Source organism: Sphaeramia orbicularis, chromosome 3 (assembly GCF_902148855.1).
Source record: "Sphaeramia orbicularis chromosome 3, fSphaOr1.1, whole genome shotgun sequence".
Taxonomy (NCBI): domain Eukaryota; kingdom Metazoa; phylum Chordata; class Actinopteri; order Kurtiformes; family Apogonidae; genus Sphaeramia; species Sphaeramia orbicularis.
In genome coordinates, this window is record NC_043959.1 from 21,063,873 (window position 1) to 21,080,633 (window position 16,761).

Here is a 16,761-nt window from a genome sequence, read left to right on the forward strand (position 1 = left end):
CAGGCAGCACACAGAGAATTACTGTTTGTACAATGAAATATTTGCTTAATTAAATATTTGCTAGTCCTATTTGCATCTCCACCACTCAAAACTGTTTTCCAGTCGACAGTCCAAAACCTGCACAATTCACTGACAATCAGGAAATATAATCTGAGAAAGCATAGAACTGTCCCATCTGACCAACAAATCTTTGTCGCTTTTCTTCAAAAAATTATCCATACATCAAGAGGTACTGATTATTTTTTATTGCAGCTCTACAATAAAGACAGAAAAACATTTCTAGAGGTTGAAAGAACATAAATCACACTTTAGAAAATTAGAACACACATTGAAAATAGAACATTTTCCTCTTGCGCTCATAAATATTATCCACATTATCGATGTGCTGATTGTAAACGTCTTGGCTGATACCATGCTGATCTAAAATAATATTTTTGCAGATGCTGATGTTACTTTATGTTCCTTTATGTTTTATTCCTCCTTAACAGTGGAATCTTCACTATCACTATAGACATAGTTTCTGTTTTAAAGTCTTTCAATCCTTCATCACATTAACTTTAAATGAACACAGACTGAATTATACAAATGTATCAAAAAATCTTTAATATAACATGACAGTGGTGAAAAAACATCTGATATCCGATCAATAAAGTCTTATCTTATCTTATGATGACATCGATATTAGTTGATTTCAGAAAATACATCTGTATTGCTTGTCTTTCCATAGGATTTGTTGACACTAAAGCAATGAAGCCAACATTTGTAAAACTATGATAGTTAGACGCTCTGAGAGTAAACTCATTAACCCTCAAAGACCCAAACAGCTGATCTAAAATGTTTAATAACTGTTGATCCACTAATCCTATCAATACATATAAATAATTAGTGTAAAATGCAGTTTGTTATCTTTTCATGGTCATCAGATGTGACCCATTTCGACATTCAGAAACTCTGGAGTGACCATGGAAACACTGTCATCTTCTACAACATACATTCATCCTGTGATTTGACAAATGACAGTGGTTGTAGATGCTTGTTTTTACATTCAGTTCTTGATATCTTTGCTGCAAAAGTCACTTTTTCTAATAGCCCTCACCTTTAATCTGAGCTTTTATGAACATCTATATCTGATCAGTCAATTAGAAATAGGAAAATACCTGATTTTCACTGAAAAATGCAAAAATACAGAGGATGATACTGTAGCAATAGTAAGCCAAATTATTTTTAAACATAGAGCGTTGATTTATTGATTAATTTAATTATAGATTTATAACCAAACTTAAACTTAAATCAACTCAAAACAATAATTTGGAAACTTTGCAAAAGTTGATAGTTCGTGGACTGCACAGATGAACCCATGTGTGAATAATAGTACACAAAGCACAACTGAGGCAATGGATTTATATACATATAAATACTTTATTAACTAAACTAAGACACACAAATAACATAAAGACAAGAGACAAATACAACCAAAGGAGCAGGAGATTATGGACAGGAGAATATGTAAATTAAGTTGGCAGATAGCTATATTCAAGAGATTATAATGTTAGTGAGGTTACGTTGAGGTAAACCTACTTAACTTGGAATAACACCAACTCAGATAAATCAGGAGCAAGTTTTCTTACAAGTTGTTGCGGTGCGGATGCAGCAACTGGCACGGCCTTGACGGCGGATGGATGAAGTCTTCTGACGTAGTTCGAAGCAGGAACAGGCTGTGAAGCGACGTGCTTGCGCTGGAGGCCTGAAGGTCTGGAGTTCTGAAGTTCTGAAGCTCTGAAGTTCTGAAGTTCTGCTGGCTGGAGGAGGTTCACAGCTGGCTCTGGCAGCTGGTTCTGGAAAGCTCGCCAGGAGAAGATGGAACAGCTCTGAGAGCCAAGGAGATGGTCAAGACTCCTTGGAGAAAGCTCTTTGCTCTTAGATGAGAGCTCAGAAGAGGTGGAGATAGCTCTTTGCGTAGGTGAGAGCAGCCAGGGTGGAAAAAGCTCTTTGGAGAGCTTAGAGGATAGAACAGCTCTTCTCTGTGAGAGCCTGGGAGAGGTGGAAAAGACTCCCGAGATGGAAAAGACTTCCCGGAGAAGTTGGTTTCATTCATTTTTATAGTTCTGTCCAAAAACCAGCTTGCCACGCCTTCCTCGTGCATATAGATGAGTTATCGATGCCTTGGGGCGTTGCCTTCTTTGTCTGTTTTCGGCGGGAAAACGCCTCCTCGTGAATATTCAAAAATATCACGTTTCTCTTCCCTCTTGGGAAGACAGAGGGGGAGAGGACTGTGGCTTAGCCTTGTAAGAAAACTTTGCATCCTCAAATAAGATCCTCTTAAACTTTATACATCACCTGTAACCTCACTTAAGCATCAGTAAAATAATAGCATGATTATTCAGACATGCTATAAGCAGTGATACTCTTACTTTCACATAATTTACCGTGAACATGATCAGGACACACATATGTGAAACCACAGGTCAGGCAAATGGCTTAAGTATTACATGCATACAAGAGTTAACGTGCTGAGTTAATCAACATTAACACATAATGTAATACATTATTTACATGGCACATAGAGTGATTTTATCATTCAGTCCTTTGTTCGTTTCTGGGTTCATCTTCACCTCTGGATAAGCAAGAATAATAGGACACAGATGTTGAGAGGCAAAAGGTCAGCTTAGTGTCAAAACCGAGTCCATTAGGCTCATTCTTTAAGATCATCTGTCTGCGTAAATGTCATTTGCAAAGGATGTCCCAGTACTGACCTGGTGACGGACCAATCAGCATGGTTGTTCAGGAATTTGGTTTGACACGGAGAGGAAGATAATATAATTTATACTTCTGTTTTTTGAGTCTGTTCACTCACTCCACCGTCATCCGGCTACATCCCCCCTTTTCGACACGATGGTCCAGCGTTCGTGGAGTGTCGTGGCGAAGTCCAAAGTCTGACGGGAGTTGAGGTGAACAGGTGCACTTGGGTCCAGATGTAGTGGAGACAGGAAGGGTCGATGCAGATGCACCATGGGGCAGGAGCACCTGAAACAGTGGAAAACAGACACCACAGGACAGGAGCAGGTGTCCTCTGAGACGGCAGGAACCAGGATTCCGGTGAGCCAGGAACTGGTGGATCTGGAACCGCAGCACACTCGACAACCATGCTTCTGACAGTACCTGAGTTGGTGTGTTTTCCTGTAGTATTGGTACATAATTCTGGACGCTTGAATTAGTGGGTTAGTGTCACAGACACAGACAGGAAGAAAAACATACACCTTTGGTGACAGAACACACACACTCTAATTTACCTAAGTAATTAGTAATGTCAGAGAAAGCAAAAAAAAAACAAAGGTGTCTAGGTTGGACACGCGAGGGTAAAATTTAGCATAAGGAACAGAGGTTTGGTTAAAACATAGAAACATAGGTTAAACTGTGAGTATTATTTTCTCTGTTCCATGACTTAATCATCTGATTTATACAAGATTGTCTTCTAAGTCAAAAATATCATGGACTGGTTTCCTCGCGGCTGGGGACTCGGATGTCCCTGTCGTTTTACGGCAGAAGATTCGGGGGTACCGTAATTTGAACTTGGTTATGCTTTGTTTAAGTTGATAGGGTTTCTTACGACGAAGGTAAGTTAATTTGAAGGACAGTAAATATCCTAGGCTGATGAGCATGTGAGAGGAGTTTCTGATATGTTAGTATCAGTATTAATTACATGCAGGGTAGCGTCTACGGTGGTAAGGTCAATGGTCTGAGTTCCCTCGGACTAAAGCTGTTGTTGAAATTTTGGGTCCACTTTGAATTTATATTGACTGAAGAATTGGGACACTTCAACTTTGTTCTCATAAGCTTCAGATGGTATATGATACCTGGGCGGAGCTTCAGCTCTACACCGAGCATTATCTGACATGGGTTTTTAAACCGCAAATCCCCTCCGTAACATCTCTAATGAACGGCTTGCTGGGGCACAGATAATGAATGTCTCTTGTCAGAGTACACATATGTAGGTTAGGAGCCAAATACGGCTAAGGTTGCTATCGTGGTATGCAACCACCGATGGGATATTAATCCACACATAGGTGTCTTTCCTGCCAAGTGCCAACATTTACCACATCTTTTAAGCGATAAATGTTGCGGAAATTGATGAGAGGCAGGGTGACTAAAAAGTCTACTTCATGGAACTCAGGGTTAACATATAACACCGTAGCGCTAACAAGAGAGTAAGCCAAGTGGGCTTGGATAGGAATGATTGAACCAGATAGGGCATTTTTCAAAATACCCTCGACCATGTAGAGAGGTACTAGGTAAGGGGAAGTTCTTCCCATAGCTAGACTGTCTACTGAAAAGCTGATTTCACGCAGCATGTCATTCATGAGCATGGCGATGATCTGCGTGTGAGTGTAGTCACTTTGTACTATGGAAAGAAAAGCATTCACAGTGCGCATGGTTTGATTAAGGGCTACACTGTGGGTGTTAACCAGATAGATAGTGCCTCTAAGGGTTTTACCTAAGTTTTAATGATTAATAGTTTGTTTTAGCATGCCTTGGCGGATGAGTGGAATTACGGCTTGTAATTCAGTGATTTGTTATTTAACAGTGTTAAGGCTAACAGCATTAACAGTTGACGTGCCAATGATAAACAGGAAGCCTAAGGCAGCGGTAGCACCATCGTTCTCTGAGGGCACAATACAGAGCACGATTAATTTTGTAAGTGGGTTACGAGTTACCATTGGTTGAGGCTAACTCTGTAACGAACATTTTATGAGAACCTGAATCATAATTGTATTAGGATTGGTTTTAAGCTGTCATAGATTTTGTGTAAGGGAGAAAAAAAAACTGACAGTTTACATGATACAGGTTGTTTTGGATGAGATTAGCTTCACCCCCCTTTAGTTACACTGACTAGTTTCGTCGAGTCGTTATGTCTTTTGATTTGGTTTTGGTCATATGCCACCACATCGTTGTGTATGTGTGGCCAGTAAACGATCCGCCGCAGGGCGTCGGATGTTGTTTTGACACCTCGGTGTTTCACGCAAGGTGCGTCATGAGCATATGCTACCATTACCCCCCTTTGGCTACGAGGAACCACGGACCGAGAAGGGGTGTGGTTCTCGGAGACACACACGAGCTGGTCTTTGACCAGACGCAGCTTGTGGTGAAGCGACATGAGGTCGTCGAGGTCAGGGTCAGATGTCAGATAGTCAGGTGAACTCGGATTGGCCGTAGCATCAGAGAGTCACCGGATAACGTCTGAAAGGGTGGGTTGGGAGGGAGGTTATGAGTCATGAAATTGTCATAGCTAGGCCAGGGGTGCGTGAATGGCCCTGGACCTTTTTTTGGTGGACCAAAATCAAAGTTGCTTTGGAAGCATCAAGAAGAGGCGTGGCCTCTAAGGACAACCCAAGACTGCAAAAGTCTGGCGAGGGTTGGAAAAAAGGCATGAAAATGCGGTGCCACCCGGCATGAGTGAATGTCGAGCTGGATGGGAATGTTTTAGTTGATGCTGGAGCAATAGCATAATCTTCACTTATGACCCCGTATGCGTCAGGGACTGGTTAGCCTGACATCAGGTTTTTCGGGTCTAGGGGGCATGCATGGAGTTTAGCCCCGGCAAAGGACCAAGGTGAGATGGTTTCATTGAAGATTCAAGCTGCACACGCCTCTGGCGGTGCTAAAGTAGGAAGACTCAGTGTTTAATGGAAAACGGAACGACTTAGGGATTCGCTAGAGGTCGTTTTGTTTCCGTTGAAGGGTCCTCAAAGAAAGCAGAACTGATGGCTTGACTTGTCAGCCTAAAGTGTGAGGACGGTGTCCTCAGTTGTGACATTTTGAAGTAGGACTCCCCCCTTCGACCAGTGGATCATCTGGTGAATGGTGGGGGTGACAGATTAATTTGGTTCAGGGTGTAACCCTGAACCGAAAACTGTGAAGACGAAAGTGCTGGGAGAGGTCGTCGGACCTGTGCCCAGATTTGGAACCGTTGATAAACGATCAATGGCTCAAAACAGTTTAGTAGGTCTTGGCCTATAAGAAGTGGAATTAACTCCACAGAGAATATGTAGACTGGATGGACCAGTTGCATGGGACCGATGGTCCAATGTAGTAAAACCACTGAATTTAAGAAAGTGGCGTAAGGGAGAAAATTTGTTCCCAAAGAATAGCGTTGCAAGTGAAATGTGCAACCAGCTTCCTGAGTCAAGGTTTGAAGCTGAAGGAATAATGTACTTGACATGACTGAAATGTCTACTGCGGTGTCAACCAAGGCTTCATAGGTTAACATACTTGGCAGTGAGTGCGCCAAGAAGTTGTTGAAAAGAAGGACGATTATTAATGGCAGAAATGCCAATGCAGGTAGGTGAAGTGTTGGGGTTTTCCCAAACTACCAAGACAGTAATGTCGGGCACTGACAAAAGGCTGTCAATTAATGTTGTGTTGGTCTAGAGTGGTCATTGCATGAGTCATTTGTCTGGGCCATGCCTAGTCATAATGATGGCTTCGGCCTTGTTTGTCATAGCCATGGTCACGGAAGAATTGGGCAAGTACACTGAATAGTTTCTCGTTTTCCGTGGGGGAAACGCCTGGAGTAGTTGATTTCGTCCAAGGTTTCTCCGTGGGAGAGACTTTGTTTCTCTCTTTGTCAGGTCGGTTAAAAGAATTTGGGTAGTCCCGACGCTGGTTAGTCTGTTGTTTTGACCGTGGTTGTAACCTTGGTTGGTTGTCTCGATACGGTCCGTTCTGAAATAGCCGTCTTTGGTCAGACGGAAAAGAAGTCTGTCCCTTGTTTTTGGGGAAAGGTCTGGACTCCGGTCGTTGACCGTCGTCTAGATATTTTTGTGGACCCCCCTTAGGCTCTATGGTTGCATGGCGGGTCAAGTTAAACACAGCCGGATCGGAAGGTCGGTGTGCGGACTTTTTCAGTTTAGCAAAACCTTTGGCCGCTAAGTCACGTAGTTGTGAGCTGTTTAGCGTTTTGGGACAGGCCGCTATACCTAATTGATGGCTTGTGTTTGGATGGAGGTTCTCTACAAACAAGGCTTTAAAGCTTGGGTCTTCCTCCATTTCAGGCTCATTGCGAGCTCCGAAATATGCTTTCCTCAAACGTGCATAATACACTTGAGGGGACTCGTGTCTCCCCTGTTTAATGGCAATAGCTGCAGATAAGCCAGTAGCTGTCCCTGGGTCTTCAAACTCCTTCGTCAAGGCTTGACAGAGGGCCTGGAAGTTTGATTGGACATGGGCAGGCTGGCGGTCTATGAAATTCTTCACTTCGCGACTAGATGTGATTTTAATTAAGTAAATTTTGTCTTGTAGTGTCGCATTTGGGTACCTTTCAAGGTGGAAATCAATGTCTTTTAAGTATGCAGCTGTATCGTGAGACCCATTGGGTCTGGGTTCAAAGCGCGAGATATTGCGAGCAATTGTGTCCAAGTCTTTTACAGACATGCTGGACTGAGGCTTGGGCTCGCTGAGACCACTGACACCTTGTGGAGTCGTGCTCGTGGGCGCATATGCGGCCTGGACCGTGGGGTTGACGGTCACATGTAAGGAAGGCGGGGCTTCCCAGGAAGGTCCCGGTTGGGACGGCCTACTAGGCTTGATTGTTTCAAGTGAGTCCACTAAAACTGGACTAGGAGGGCTCCTAAGAGGAGTGTGGCTAGATTCTTCTAGCTTTAGCTGGCGGACTAATAGAAGCTCTTTTTGAGTTTTATTTAACTCGTCTGCTTGTTGTTGGTTTTGTTGTTGCAGCTGATTGATGCTATCTTGAGCTGCTAACAACTGGGATTTGAGACTTACTATTTGGCTCAAATCTTGGGTTCGCTCTTGGTGGAATTGATTCACTTTATCATCAAGTTTTTGGATTTTAATGTGAGCTTGTTCCAACAGGGAGTTTGCTCTGTTGTGGTCCAGTTGGAGTTTAAGAAACTCTTCTAAGGGAGGTCGCGCAGCGACGTCAGCTAAGGTTATTTCTAGCTTGTCTATTTTTAAAGTGGCTGCTTGTAGTTCTACATCCTTGTCGAGGATGGCTTTCTGATTTGCTTTAAAAGTTGTTATTAATTTATGGATTTCTCTGCTGGTTGCAGTACCATGTTGGGAAGGAGTGAAACTCCTTAAGTCTGGTTCAGGCTGGGCAGAGGAAGGTCTTACTTCTTCTCCAGGCAGCTGACCTGACAGATATCTCGGTCGTGACTCAGCGTCGGTGCGCTGAGCTTGGACGTCGAGCAGTTGTGCTTCCACTTTTTGGAGACGCTCAGTTACTTGAGTTAGCTGAGCTTTCAGTTGTGTTTGGTTGCTTTGTTCAGTGATTAGCTGTGCTTTCACTCGATCATAATCTTGGTCTATGATCTTTAATTTGGTAACCACATTGAAAAACATAGGCAGGAAATCTTCAGTTAGGGTACTGATGACTTGGGTCAAAGTACCAATATTGCCATACTGGCTTGGACTCTCGGCGTATTTTGCCATTTTGAGAATTGAAGACTTATTTGATTTTATTATTTGCTGGACGGCTTTGGGAAGTATAAGTAGTTAATGCGAAAAGGAAAAAACAATAAAACAAAAGAATAAAAAGTTTTAAAAAGATTAATTTTTTTTTATATGAAAAAAAAAAAATTCCTTTTATAAAATAACTACTTATAAATTATTGTTGTACTTAAAGTACTTCTTTATAAATACGTATTATTGCTAATCTAAACCTTTGTCTCAGTTGGTTTTATTTTGGGATTTAGATTTTAATTGTAATTAAGCTTAATTTAATTAAGCTATTGTTGTAAGCCCTATAAAATATGATTAAAATTGAGAATGTTAAATAGTTGTTAACGAATTTGTAAATATAAAGGTGAAAGCACACAAAAGTCCAAATTGTTTTGATTTTGAATTTAAAAGAAAATTGTGTAAATTTGTAAAAAGTTAATTAATTAATGAATCAATTAATTAATTAATTTCGTTTAAATGTTGATTAAAGAGATTAAATGCATTAAGTTGCAATTCATTAATGATTGTTAATCTGTTTGGCTCACTGCAGACTGTCGTTTATTTTTGTAATTCCACTTGGCGAACACTAGGGGCGCTGTTAAATTGTGACCACAGAGAAGAGTTTTGGCTACTTGGTTAGCCACAGGAAGTTAGCCTTACTGGGGTTCCAGAGGCTTTGCCCCAACCAAGATGGCGGGGGTACGTCACCGGAAATGACGAGGCTCTATGTCAGCAATTACGTCACTAACAAAGATGGCGGCTTACGCCCAACAAAGTTTACGCTAACGCTGTTAGCTTCAACAAACACGTTTGAAACAGTGTTTAACAATGCACAAAAGTACGGTCGGTGTCTCGACACGTTACTTTACCACTCAGCACACACGTGCACGCCCTGTCTTGTGCCGCGGACACAAAGACACGCGTTTTACACGCACAACAAAGGAGTAGCTCGAGGCTACCAGTTAGCAAGAGCTAAAAACAAACCCTACTTTACTTCAGGCTTTACAAAGGAATCTCACAGTTTGTACAACTATTCCAACACTAGTATACAGTGACTGGGATTCGTTCCGACGCAGTATTTAACGTGCGCGGATATTTTTAATCAACCTCCGTTGTGTTGGACAACGTTTGAAACTTTCCGGTTTGCAACTCCGAAAGTTCAAAACAGGTTATGTCAAACGTTAGTTTCCGACTAGAATTCGTAGTCTAGATTAACTTTTGACTTCAAGGCCTTTAACAGATGTGATGCGGAGAAATTCGTCCGCCACCACGCATGCAAAAACAAACAGCAGCTTGTTCTCTTGAGATACAAGCTTTTACACACACGGTCAGAGCCGTGAATATGCCGACATATAATTAGCTAACGTTAACTCCGGCTAGAATTCGTAGCACGGGCTAACTCAGACTTTAGGATCCTTTATACACATACGGTACAGAGAATTCGTCTGTTACCCAGTGTAATGCAAAAACAAACAGTAGCTTGTTCCCTTAAGATACAAGCTATTACACACACGGTCAGAGCCGTGAATAGGTCGACACACAATTATCTAACGTTAACTCCGGCTAGAGTTCGTAGCACGGGCTAACTCAGACTTCAGGATCCTTTATACACATACGGTACAGAGAATTCGTCTGTTACCCTGTGTAATGCAAAACAAATAGCAGCTTTTCAGCAAAGGCACAAGCGCTATCACACACACACGGTCGGAGCCGTGGGTAGGTCAACACACTTATTTAAACTCCGGTTACAACCGGGGCAATACAAACTTCGTAAACTGAGTTACAGATCTGTTTAGCTGTTTAGAAGTGTGTATCAGCTGTTCAGTAGCCTAGCAACGGCACCTCAAACAAAGAACCACGTGGTCGGAGCACACGCACACACACAGCAGCTTCAGAGAGAGAGAGAGATAGAGGAGAGCGGCTTCGAACGATCGTCAGGGAAAACAACAATAAACCTTAATACTTGTGTACTGTTTTTCACCACAGGTTATGAATTGTCAGCTCGCACCAGGGACGCCAATTAAATGTAGCAATAGTAAGCCAAATTATTTTTAAACATAGAGCGTTGATTTATTGATTAATTTAATTATAGATTTATAACCAAACTTAAACTTAAATCAACTCAAAACAATAATTTGGAAACTTTGCAAAAGTTGATAGTTCGTGGACTGCACAGATGAACCCATGTGTGAATAATAGTACACAAAGCACAACTGAGGCAATGGATTTATATACATATAAATACTTTATTAACTAAACTAAGACACACAAATAACATAAAGACAAGAGACAAATACAACCAAAGGAGCAGGAGATTATGGACAGGAGAATATGTAAATTAAGTTGGCAGATAGCTATATTCAAGAGATTATAATGTTAGTGAGGTTACGTTGAGGTAAACCTACTTAACTTGGAATAACACCAACTCAGATAAATCAGGAGCAAGTTTTCTTACAAGTTGTTGCGGTGCGGATGCAGCAACTGGCACGGCCTTGACGGCGGATGGATGAAGTCTTCTGACGTAGTTCGAAGCAGGAACAGGCTGTGAAGCGACGTGCTTGCGCTGGAGGCCTGAAGGTCTGGAGTTCTGAAGTTCTGAAGCTCTGAAGTTCTGAAGTTCTGCTGGCTGGAGGAGGTTCACAGCTGGCTCTGGCAGCTGGTTCTGGAAAGCTCGCCAGGAGAAGATGGAACAGCTCTGAGAGCCAAGGAGATGGTCAAGACTCCTTGGAGAAAGCTCTTTGCTCTTAGATGAGAGCTCAGAAGAGGTGGAGAAAGCTCTTTGCGTAGGTGAGAGCAGCCAGGGTGGAAAAAGCTCTTTGGAGAGCTTAGAGGATAGAACAGCTCTTCTCTGTGAGAGCCTGGGAGAGGTGGAAAAGACTCCCGAGATGGAAAAGACTTCCCGGAGAAGTTGGTTTCATTCATTTTGATAGTTCTGTCCAAAAACCAGCTTGCCACGCCTTCCTCGTGCATATAGATGAGTTATCGATGCCTTGGGGCGTTGCCTTCTTTGTCTGTTTTCGGCGGGAAAACGCCTCCTCGTGAATATTCAAAAATATCACGTTTCTCTTCCCTCTTGGGAAGACAGAGGGGGAGAGGACTGTGGCTTAGCCTTGTAAGAAAACTTTGCATCCTCAAATAAGATCCTCTTAAACTTTATACATCACCTGTAACCTCACTTAAGCATCAGTAAAATAATAGCATGATTATTCAGACATGCTATAAGCAGTGATACTCTTACTTTCACATAATTTACCGTGAACATGATCAGGACACACATATGTGAAACCACAGGTCAGGCAAATGGCTTAAGTATTACATGCATACAAGAGTTAACGTGCTGAGTTAATCAACATTAACACATAATGTAATACATTATTTACATGGCACATAGAGTGATTTTATCATTCAGTCCTTTGTTCGTTTCTGGGTTCATCTTCACCTCTGGATAAGCAAGAATAATAGGACACAGATGTTGAGAGGCAAAAGGTCAGCTTAGTGTCAAAACCGAGTCCATTAGGCTCATTCTTTAAGATCATCTGTCTGCGTAAATGTCATTTGCAAAGGATGTCCCAGTACTGACCTGGTGACGGACCAATCAGCATGGTTGTTCAGGAATTTGGTTTGACACGGAGAGGAAGATAATATAATTTATACTTCTGTTTTTTGAGTCTGTTCACTCACTCCACCGTCATCCGGCTACAATACTGTAATAGTGATAAATAATTTCAGAAAGATTAAGTAGAGAGAAAAAAATCAAGTCAGCTGCTTGAACAAGAAAAAATATCTAAGCATGACATTTTTCAATTTTTCTTTTTTTTTTACATTTAAAGAAATACAGTAAAATAGATAAATCAGTAATAAAATCAGTTGTTAAATGAAGCTGTAGTTGTTATGCTTCAACCCTCCTGGGCATTAAAGGGTTAATGCCTCTGGTAATGAGCTGCACAGGGATTAGACACCACATACAAACACATGGATGCCTTTTATTTCAGTCTGGTCATCTCATCTATTGCTCTGATGACTCTAAATGTTTTTTCTTCTGTTCATTGTGCATCTTCGGGTTGCAGAGTATTGATGTGTTCATTGTGTGTTCATCCTGTGTTGTGAATGTACATGTGTGGGTGATGTGTTTGAGTTCAGAGGTGTTGGCTGAACGCCGAGGCGTCACCATATGTCCATATGGACATATGACGGGACAGGAAAAACAAGGACTGGGCGTCTTTGACCACTGTTGGGACATTTTAAGTCTTAGGTTTTCCTTGTGCAATAGTGTTTTTGTCTCATCTGAAGCATCTTTAATTTCTGATGTTAGGCCACACTAATGAGTGATGCTACGGACATTGTACATTTGGATGTTGCAACACAATCTGGTCATCATTAACCCTTAGATGTATTTTTATGTCAGCTTCCAAATTATTTTTTTGCTTACATGCAACCATTCCTGAGTGATTAATCTACATTTGTTAGGCTTTACCCTCTGCATTTTACATTTTTCAGTGAAAATCAGGTATTTTTCTGTATTTAATTTACTGATTATGTAGATGTTCATAAAAGGTTGGAGTAAATTCAAAGAAAACTGAGGAAATATTGACTTTTTCAGCAAAATATATCATTGACTGAACATAAAAACAAGTGTCTCCACCCACTGTCACTTGTCAAACTACATGGGCTTTACTGTTGAATCAATTTAGCAAAAGATGACAGTGTTTCCACGTTCACTTAAATCTGATGATGATAAAAAAAAAAATGACAAACTACATTTTACCTCGATTCTTTACATGTCTTGATAGGATTAGTGGAACAACAGTTATTAAACTGTTGATCAGTCGATGCTTTTAGTCACCATTGTGTTTTTTGGTTTTTGAGAGCTAATGCTGTAAGACAAATATTAAAAATATTAATTGTAGTTAATTCAATATACTGTAATTTTTTTTAGTAAAAGTGACAAGTATTTGCTGCTTAAATTGAACAGTTTTCACATTTGTTTGTTCCAGAGAATCGGTGAAATATGTTTAGGAGTTGGATTATTAATAGGAGAAAAAAATGCTATGTGGATGATCAAGCTCCTTTTCTCTGTGTCTTCACTATTACTGATTAAAGAGTTGACTAGGGCTGGGTAAAAAAATTGATTTAATCAATCTTAGATCGATTTCGTCTTAATTTTGCATAATCGATTAATAGTGGATGAGATCGATTTGTCAGAGCAGGACAGGGAGTATACGGAAGCGCGACCGGCTCGCTCGCGATGGCTCTGGCGCGGAAAAGACGCGGAGGAAGGGTGGGGAAAACCCCTCCGCTAGAGGTCCTCCTGGCCTCAAACTTGAACCCACAGTGTGAAGGAACTGGCTGCCCGGTGCGTCGCGGAAGCCAGTCGTTCTTGAAATAATAACTTGGATCCATACTATGACCTATGGCTGAGTATGGAGTTAGAGGAATAGTAAAGCAACAATGTCCGACCGCTACCCTACCACCCCCGCTCTCCGACCAACAATCATGGAGCACAACCCCACTCCTGCTCCAATCACGGCGCGCACCCCCCCAGTGAGTAGAAGCCTCCAGCCATAAAACAGAATAAAGATGACGGAGAAGTCCGTTCTGATCCACTGTAGAAACATGGGAATGTTTCTGTCCCGTTCTTTATTTCAGAGCAGATTCAGCTACTTCCTGCTGAAATGTCATATTTATTTACTTTCTAATATCAATATTGATACCAGTATTGATGTGTTGTATGATTGCGGTACTCAATCAGGTTACAACTCAAAATTGTACTTTGGTATCACTAAATTCATCTGAATCAATCAATTAATACTGAATCGAATCGATATTGGATCGAATCGAATCGAATCGAATCGTGATTAATCGATTCGGAACCTTATGAACCGATATCGAATCGATTATGGAAATTGGCCATGATACCCAGTGCTACGGTTGACTGGTGGTTAAAATAACAGATCTTTCTACAGAGTGTTTGTCTCATTGTGCACAAACATAAGAGGCTTGTAGGATGATTGTCCATCAGTGGGTTCACAGGGTTAACAGACTGTAGTGGGCATTGTGAATGTGCACACTTTACACCTGCATCAGCGGAGCTTTTCCACCACTGTAGTTCAGCAGAAATGAGCTGTGCAATCTCATCTACCAGCACCAGTTAGGGGCAGTTTTGTTAAAACAGTGGTTCTAATCTGCACTATTTTCACAACTACCCTCTGTGCTATAAAGATAGAGGCAGCCATCATAGATAAATACAGGATGTCCACAAAGTCTCTTTACAATTTAAGAAATTTATTACAGAAGCAATTGATGAGATATATTAATCAGATTTGTTCTATGTACTCAGTGGTTATCGAAGATTTTAATCGCATTGTGGGATCATGTGCAATTGAATCATTGGTCCATTTTCTCAAATCAGTGACAGCAAATGTTTCCCTTGACCTTTTGACTGAATAAGTGGCACTACAACTGGATGACCTTCAACCAACCATCATTTTCCAAGTAGATGGTGCACCACCACATTGGGGACTTCATGTTGGTGGGTTCCTTAATCAAACGTTTACACACCGGTAGACTGGAAGAGATGGCCCAATTCCCAGGCCACCTCGTTCACCAGTTATCACTCCCCTGAATTTCTTTCTGTGGGGTTATGGTAAGATATTGTGTATGGAACAAAGATACAGGACATCAAAGCCCTGAAGCCAAAGATCACTGATGTCATTGACACCACTGATGAGGCTATGATTCAGCCAACATGGAAACAAATCCAGTACTGTCTGGATGTGCTTCATGTAAATAATGGTGCCATATAGAGGTGAATTAAATAAGGAAAAAAAAACCCTCAACATCTACTTTTCATTTTGTAATAATTTCCACAGATTTGTCTATTCATTTGCTTTTGTAATTAATTTGTTAAATTGTAAAGAGACTTTATGGATAATCTGTATATTGTAAGTTATTGTACCTTATTTTTACCAGAAACAACATTGGAAACTAGGGATATAAACAATTAATTAACTATCGATTAATTGTCAACAAGAATTTGCTCGATTAAATTATTAATTGTCAGTTAATTGCCCTTTTCTGCCCGTCCACACCTGCCCAAAGGCTGCTGGTTTGTCCGTGCTGCAACGCCGCGGCTGGGATAGCTGGCCGTCGAACCGGATCATGGCGTTGATGAGTTAGAATGGCGTTATGGACATGATGGATGGAAACACAGACCGGCTGTCTGTTTGTGGGAGTGGTGCACCCCCGCATAAATACATGCACAAATGCGGGGTCGGTATCAGATCGTAGTGTTTTCCCTGGAGGTTTGTCTAGTCCACGGTCAGTGAGACAGATTAAAGTTTGCAAAGCTTCAGGAGATAGAGAAAAGATAAATAAACGAAAAGTTTCACTTTCACTTCTGGGGGGGCATAGAATGCACTGCCCTGTACCCCCATAGTATTATAAGTAGGACAGAAAGTGATGCACGCATGTGCGCATTTACCATATAACATGCACGCATCCCCCGGCTGAACTGCGCATGTGTGGCTGAGTAACCCCCCCACTGACAAAACGCATGCACGTGCATCCACCTACGAAATGCACGCCCCCCCCAGCCACCCACCGATCCACCAATGTCACGCATGCCCATGTACCCCCCCATTACAGACCGCCACACTAACAGATGAATTCCACAGGAAACACTGACTGTATCCAGTGGTACACCAAATCAATCATTAAGGAATATGACATGCTTTTGTCATGAAGGATATAAACAGTATTTAGCTTTTATTGTTATAGACCATATTGACAGAGAAATTCACGTTCTCAGGAAAATCAACGCTTATCAATTAATCATTAATTGATCGATAAGGTCAACCAAGTAATGATTAAAGGATTAATCGATAATTTGCATCCCTATTGGAAACTAATCATGTATAAAGAGAATAAAAGGATGAGGATGAGATCTGAACAAAACACTCCCATCTTCTTACCTTTAAGGTTGAGATGATGAATCTTATCTTATACCGATGATGATTTTAATTTGTGATTTGCTCTTTAGAGGAGTTACTTTCTCCCCCACTTCAGTATGAAGTTTGAATGATTCTTTAAAGTCTGTCAGCTCTAAAAGTGTTCAGTCAGTCTTTAACCTGTAAAAGTTTGTGTTGTAGGTTTCAATGCCACTGAGGACTGAAACCAAATCTGATCGACTTCAGTGTGACAGCTGTCAGAAATAATCAGCTCAGAATGACAGCATCAGAGCTGTGAACAGTTTGAGGAAATGTATCTTAGACGATTTACAATAAGTGCTGGAGCTGCAGACCTCCA

General features: G+C 41.3%; 1 protein-coding gene and 1 long non-coding RNA gene across 2 annotated transcripts in view; one reads left to right on the plus strand and one right to left on the minus strand.

Moving 5' to 3' along the window:
* mapk8ip1b (mitogen-activated protein kinase 8 interacting protein 1b) overlaps nucleotides 1–16,761 on the plus strand; it is a 120,311-nt gene that overhangs the window by 15,344 nt on the left and 88,206 nt on the right. The gene's annotated exons all lie outside the window — the stretch shown is intronic.
* LOC115411897 (uncharacterized) lies at nucleotides 337–15,590 on the minus strand. Its single transcript, XR_003934281.1, has 3 exons — nucleotides 15,443–15,590; nucleotides 6,607–6,613; nucleotides 337–347 (listed from the first exon to the last, which is right to left on the minus strand). It is a non-coding gene; the product is annotated as an uncharacterized LOC115411897 (long non-coding RNA).